Source organism: Sceloporus occidentalis, unplaced genomic scaffold (genome assembly GCF_023333645.1).
Source record: "Sceloporus occidentalis isolate IW3139 unplaced genomic scaffold, rSceOcc1.0.p SCAF_39, whole genome shotgun sequence".
Classification (NCBI taxonomy): Eukaryota; Metazoa; Chordata; class Lepidosauria; order Squamata; family Phrynosomatidae; genus Sceloporus; species Sceloporus occidentalis.
In genome coordinates this window covers 435,127-441,126 of record NW_028317019.1, presented here as the reverse complement: position 1 = coordinate 441,126, position 6,000 = coordinate 435,127, and positions in this window count along the sequence as shown.

Genomic DNA, 6,000 nt, shown 5'->3' with positions numbered 1-6,000 from the left:
GGCTGCCAGAAAACAAAATGGCTGCCAGAAGGCAAAATGTGAGTCTGGGGCAGTGGGTGGGGTCTTCCAGCTGCTCTGCCCCCATTGGCCAGCTTCAAGAAGAGGCGGAGCTTCAGCTTCTATATTTAGCTCTCGGTGGGGAAGAGAGAATGAGGAGAGAGCAGCAGCGTTTTAGAGGGAGAAAGAGACAGACAGACAGACAGACATTAAGGGAGGAAGGAAGGAGAGAGAGGGGGGAGTGGAGTGAAGCGACAGCAGAGAGACAAGGCCTGGAACCACTAGGCTTCACTGCTGCCCTGAGGTCTGGCTGGGCCTGGCTTGGCCCTACTGCTGCTGGTGCTTTCCTTTGGCCACTGCCATTAAGGAGGGGAGGAAGGAGGCCCAGCAGCCCTTCTAGGCAAGGCCCACTCTCTCTGAAGGTGGGAGAGTGGGGCTCCCCAAAAGGGATTTCAATTATTTTAATGGTTGCTCTCATGCTGTAGCAAAGATGATGATGGTGATGACGATGATGATGATGATGATATCAGGCCTGGGGGGGGGATGGAGCTGCCGCCAGACCTTAATCATCATTAATGCCACTGTCGCTAGGCCTTCTTGCTCTGAAGCACTGTAATGGCCATGGCTCAGTGTCATGGAACTCTGGGACTGTTCTTTTTGTTTGGCATTTTAGGTGTTGTTAAGGTTTGGAAATCCTGTTTGGGATCCCTTCCGACTTTGGGGCCCTTTCACCCTCCATTTTGGGGTCCCTGAAGGCCTCAAACTGCCAAATGCCAAGCACTGAGGCAGAGGCAGCCATTTTGTGTTCTGGCGGCCATTTTGTGCTGCTTGTGACTGTGGGAATAATGTTCCAGAACCTTCTCTGAGTCTCAGTTGAACAGAGGCCTCTCTTTCTCTCCTGAGGCTCCAGAGAGAGAAGGAGGCCAGGTTCCTTCGGCCAAAAGGAAGGAAGTGTGTCTCTTTTCTGAGATGGTTTTCTTATTACACAGCTCTGCTCCTTCTGGGGAACAAGGGTTTTAAAAGGGATCAGAAATGGGAAGGAGAGCTTTAATACAAGCCTTATTCTTCTTCTTCACAAACATCGGTCTTTGGCTTCTAAGAGAAGGCTTTGGCTTCTAAGAGAAGGCTTGTTCCCCAAAAAAGGCCAAAAGGAGCTCCTTTGGGAGTTTTTAAATGTCTCCCCAGTTTCCTTATTAATAGATTTTCAGGCAAGAAGGAAGACCAGACCATCTCATATTATCAAGAATGAAACAAACAAGCAAACATATAAACAAACAAACAAGGATAAGGGACTGTCTGGGGACTTTTTGTGTTCTCACAGCCATCGGGTGCGATCAGGAAAACCTTTCTTTAGGATCAGAAATCCTGTTTGGGGCCCTTCTGACTTTGAGGCCCTTTCATTCTCCATTTTGGGTTCCCAGAAGGCCTCAAACTGCCAACTGCCAAGCACTGAGGCAGAGGCGGCCATTTTGTGTTCTGGTGGCCATTTTGTGCTGCTTGGGACTGTGGGGAATAATGTTCTGGGGACTCAGGGCCAGTGGGGAGGCTGGGCTTTGGGGACTGGAAGAGAGAGTTGGGACAGAGACCCTCCCTTTGGGCCCTAGCTGGTGGGGTCCCACCGGTCCTTGCCTCCCCCTTTGGGAAAGGAGACCCCCTCAGCCCCCTGGACTCACTCCTGCCACTCATTCCTAGAATGGCTGGGACTCAGAGGAGTTTCCTAGGCATTGTCACCTTCTGCCCTCCATGGCCATTGGCACTGACCTTTCCCCATTGCCTTCCCTCCCTCAGCCCTTGGACCTCCTCCTCCTTCGCACTCAGAGCAACCCTTCTCTACGGCTGTGGAGACGGCCTCTGACCCAGGGAAGCTCCGGCCATAAAGGATTGCAGGAGAGGCCTTTCTGGGGCTGCAGGAATCAGGGTCTTTGTACTGAAGGTAGGTCTTTATTCCTGGAGCTGAAAGAGGACCTTTGTTTAAATGTTTCAGTCCAGGATTGTGTGGAAGGGTTGCAGCTGAGAGGGTGAGCCCATGCTTTGCAGGCATAAAGCCCCAAATTCGCTCTTTAACAGCATTGTCTTCCCAGAAGGTGGAAGGGAGATTTCCAGACCTCAGACACACAGTGCGCAAGTGAGTCCTTTTTATGGGAACTGTGTGTGTATGTGTTGTTTACTAGAACTTTGTGAAATATTAGTTTCACTGGGTTTATAAGATGAATTTATATACATCTTCATTTACCCCAAATGAGCATAATCCAGGGTGCAATATTCAAGTCATAAACCTATACATTTATAGATATTTGTTATATCAAATGCAACGTATTCAGCAGTTTGCATCTTTTTTAAAAATATTCAAGGAAAAATGAAGAAATAGTGATTTTAACAATAGATCCATTCAGAAACAATGCACACAAATGTATATGCCTCAATTTCTATGTGGCTTTAGCAAGAAGAGGGAGGAGGTTCATACTTCATGCTCCTGCTATGACTGACATAGACAAACACAGCAGTTAAGCTTAGAGAAATAGTCTCATCTGCAAAAATAAAGTAATTATTTTGACCAGTGTTTAAATGGGGAGGGGGCCACGATGATGGGAGGACATGGATTAGATCTGTAAGGTAATTCATGTCTCATCCAGCCCAAGAGCTAGAGCTTCTCCACCTGGGACATAAAGCAGGTCCTCCCCCTCCTCCTCTGTGTGAAAGACAAGTCAAATTCTCATCAGTGATGATGACACAGCATGAAAAATTTGCATTCCTGCATTTAAAAATCTGAGGAGTCCTGAATCCTGTTGGTTAACTCTAGAGAGTAGACCCACTGAACCCATAAGTGACTGGTGAGTCAACTTAGATAAATCCCACTGATTCAGTGATTCTACTCTGATCAGGACTAGGCACAAGATAGAGGATAGGATTTAGGTCTGCATGTGGCTGGAACAGGATATTCCCAAGACAAGATGGACAGGCAACAGTGTGGAAAATGGGCACTCTCCACATGGGCAAAGACACTATCAGAATTGTGACTTCTCTGCATGCAGAAGGCTGCCATGGGAATTGGGTGTTCCCTTTCCATCAGCTCAATCCTCTGGTGCCCCCTGATCCTGGGAGAAGGGCTCGATCCCATGGAAGGGGAGCAACCTGAGAAGAGAGAGCTCCTTTCCTGCCCTTCTTGACCGGGGGCCTCCCTGGTGAATGGCCAGTTGTAGGCCCATTCCTCCCAGAGCAACACTGGAGCATAGAGAGTTCTGCTGGTTTGGCCATTGGGAGAATGAGGAACCACCAGGCCAGACAGCCTGACCCAGCACAACCCTCTATGCTCCAGTGTTGCTCCAAATGGAATCAGGCTACAACTGGCCATTCACTGACCCAGGTCCTACCATAGAGTTGTGGAAGCCATCCTGCATGGCCATTCCATGCCTGGTGAGAGTGTTGGTGTGAGGTATTAGAGAAGCATCCAGCTGTGTTTCTGTAGTCAGAAGCAAACTGAAGAAATCTTCCTCTGAGGGCATTGTGCACCTCTGCAGGTTTCAGCAGATAATGCACTCATTTCACATCCAGCTATGAGGACATAGTCAGGACCCTTTCCAATTCCCCATCCCCTGATCCCCAGCTACTCTCACAAGGCATGGAGTAGTTGTTGTGTAGAGGAGCTGCAGTGAGTCTGTGCTAGGTCCAGGGGGTTTTGTTTGGTGCAGAGGGAGGAAGGGGATGCTCACCTCTACATCGGCCCAAAGGAGGCATATGTTACCTGCGTATCTCAGCAGCAGGATGCTGTTCTCTGTGTCTTTGACTGCTGCAGGGTTTCTTGCTAAACCAAGCCTTACCCTGGTCTCTTTTCTCAGGAACTTCATCGCGATCCCCTTGTACACAGTGTTGGGACGTTGTTTGCTGGAAGTGACCAAAGTGCAGGGCCACCAGGATCCCCCTGCCCACCTGATGGCCAACACAAAGGCCAAGCAGACGGAGCTGGGCTCCAACAGGAAGAGGCTGCTGAGGGTTAACAGCTCTGTGGTAAGTTGCCATCCTGACTGTTATTTTCATCTGTGTCTGGGCTGGATCACGAAAGCAAGCGAAGAAGATACTGTCCCAGTTTGGCAGAGAGAGTCTTGGTTAATCCTCTGTCTCCTCATTTTTTCAGGGGCTTAGGAAATGTCCTATTTCACTCTCCTCCTCCCATTTCCTCCTTTCTCCTCAGGTCCATTCAGTTGCTGCAAAGTGCATTCCAGGTTCAAAAGAGTCTACAGCCCATCAATGCAAAAGAGGGGAGAGGGGAGGAGAGAAGGGGGCAGGGTCTTGCCCTTGCCAGGAGTCTGAGCCAAAAGCAAAATGCTGTACCCTTGCTTGCTTGTGTGATCTTTATCATTAACAACTTTGGCCATCTTGATCCCCTTCTGGTGTTGCTTGTCCACATGTGTGTTGCTTTCCCCATCTGTGAAATGCTGGATGATATGGAAGAATATCTCTGGACTTAAATTGAGGGTGGGCCCAGTGACCCTCAAGCCCAGAGTACTCCCCAGAACTGTTTATTAAAAATGAAATTTGCCTCTGAAATTAGGTGAAATATGGCTAAATGAAAACTAATATACATGTTGGAATAGCCAGTATGATAATCAATCAATAATATTCCAGAAATGGCTGAAATTATATTGTTTATCATATTGTATATTATATTGAAAGGATTCGAGACAAACTGGATCTCAAAGGCTGTAGCTTTTTGCTTTCTTGCAGAATTTAAAGTTTATTTCCTGGACTGGATTCTGAAGTGTTGAAATAATATTTGCAATGCACCATGTGCTTTCCTCCCCTTTTGTTTAGTCACTCTCTGGATCAGGGCTATTTTCTATTGCAGGTGACCTTTGCGGATGTGGCTGTATATTTCACTGAGGAGGAATGGAAACTGTTAACGAAGAAACAGAGACTGATGTACAGTTATGTGATGATGGAGAATTATGGAAATGTAGCCTCTGTGGGTAAGGAACCTGAATCCGTTTCACTTCCTTTGAAGACTGAGGGCCCTTTCATAATTCACTGTCAGAGTGCTATGATTCCACTTTAGAATTATAGAATCAAATAGTTGAAATAGACCACAAGGACCCTCCGGTTCAATCTTCTGCCATGCAGGAATAGACATTCAAAGCACCCCCAAGAGATGGCTATCCAGCCTCTGTTTAAAGACCTCCAAAGAAAGAGACTCCACCAAACTCTGAGGGAGTATATTCCACTTTTGAAGAGCTCTTACTATCGGGAAGTTCCTCCTAAGGTTTAAGTGGAATCTCTTGTCCCTGTGGCTTGCATCCATTGTTCCATGTCCATTAATTTGAAATTAATAATAATAATAATAATAATAACCATAATGCAATGCCACCATGCTCTGATGTAGTATATTGTGCTGTTGAATAGCTCTTATTGTCAGGAAGTTCCTCCTAATATTTTGGTGGAACCTTTTTTCCTGTGGCTTGTGTGATCGAGTTTGGATTCATATAAATTTTGGGTACCAAGCGATCAAAAATCATGACCCCTGACTGACCCCATCACAGCCGCCATTATCCCAAAAGCGAGCTGACCACGTAGCCAGACAAGCCTAGCAGGCCATGGCTAAAGCAGAAAGGTAGATTTAAACCTTTAAAACCAGTTCTGGGAGTTGCCATTGTCGCAGGCAACCTGAATGAGGACAAAGGAAGTTTGCCTCACCTATTGATGGTATTAAGTACCCAGCCATCTACATAGTAGTCTTCTCCCAAAGAAGTGGCAGACCCTTTTGTGTATCCATTGTTTAACTTTAGTCTTAGTCAATAGATAGCCATGAAGACCTTTGTTCCGCAGGTAGCTATAGCCTGAGGATACGTTTCGCAGTATAAATAAGACCCAGATTCCAGCCCTCCTTTGGGCTTTCTGAGCTACAGTTCCAAACCTCAACTCTGTCGAGCAATCGCTCCGGAGCTCTCTTGGGCACTGTGCCCTGCTGAAATCACTTGGGCAAGCCAAAGCCCACTGTCTCTTTCGGGCCTC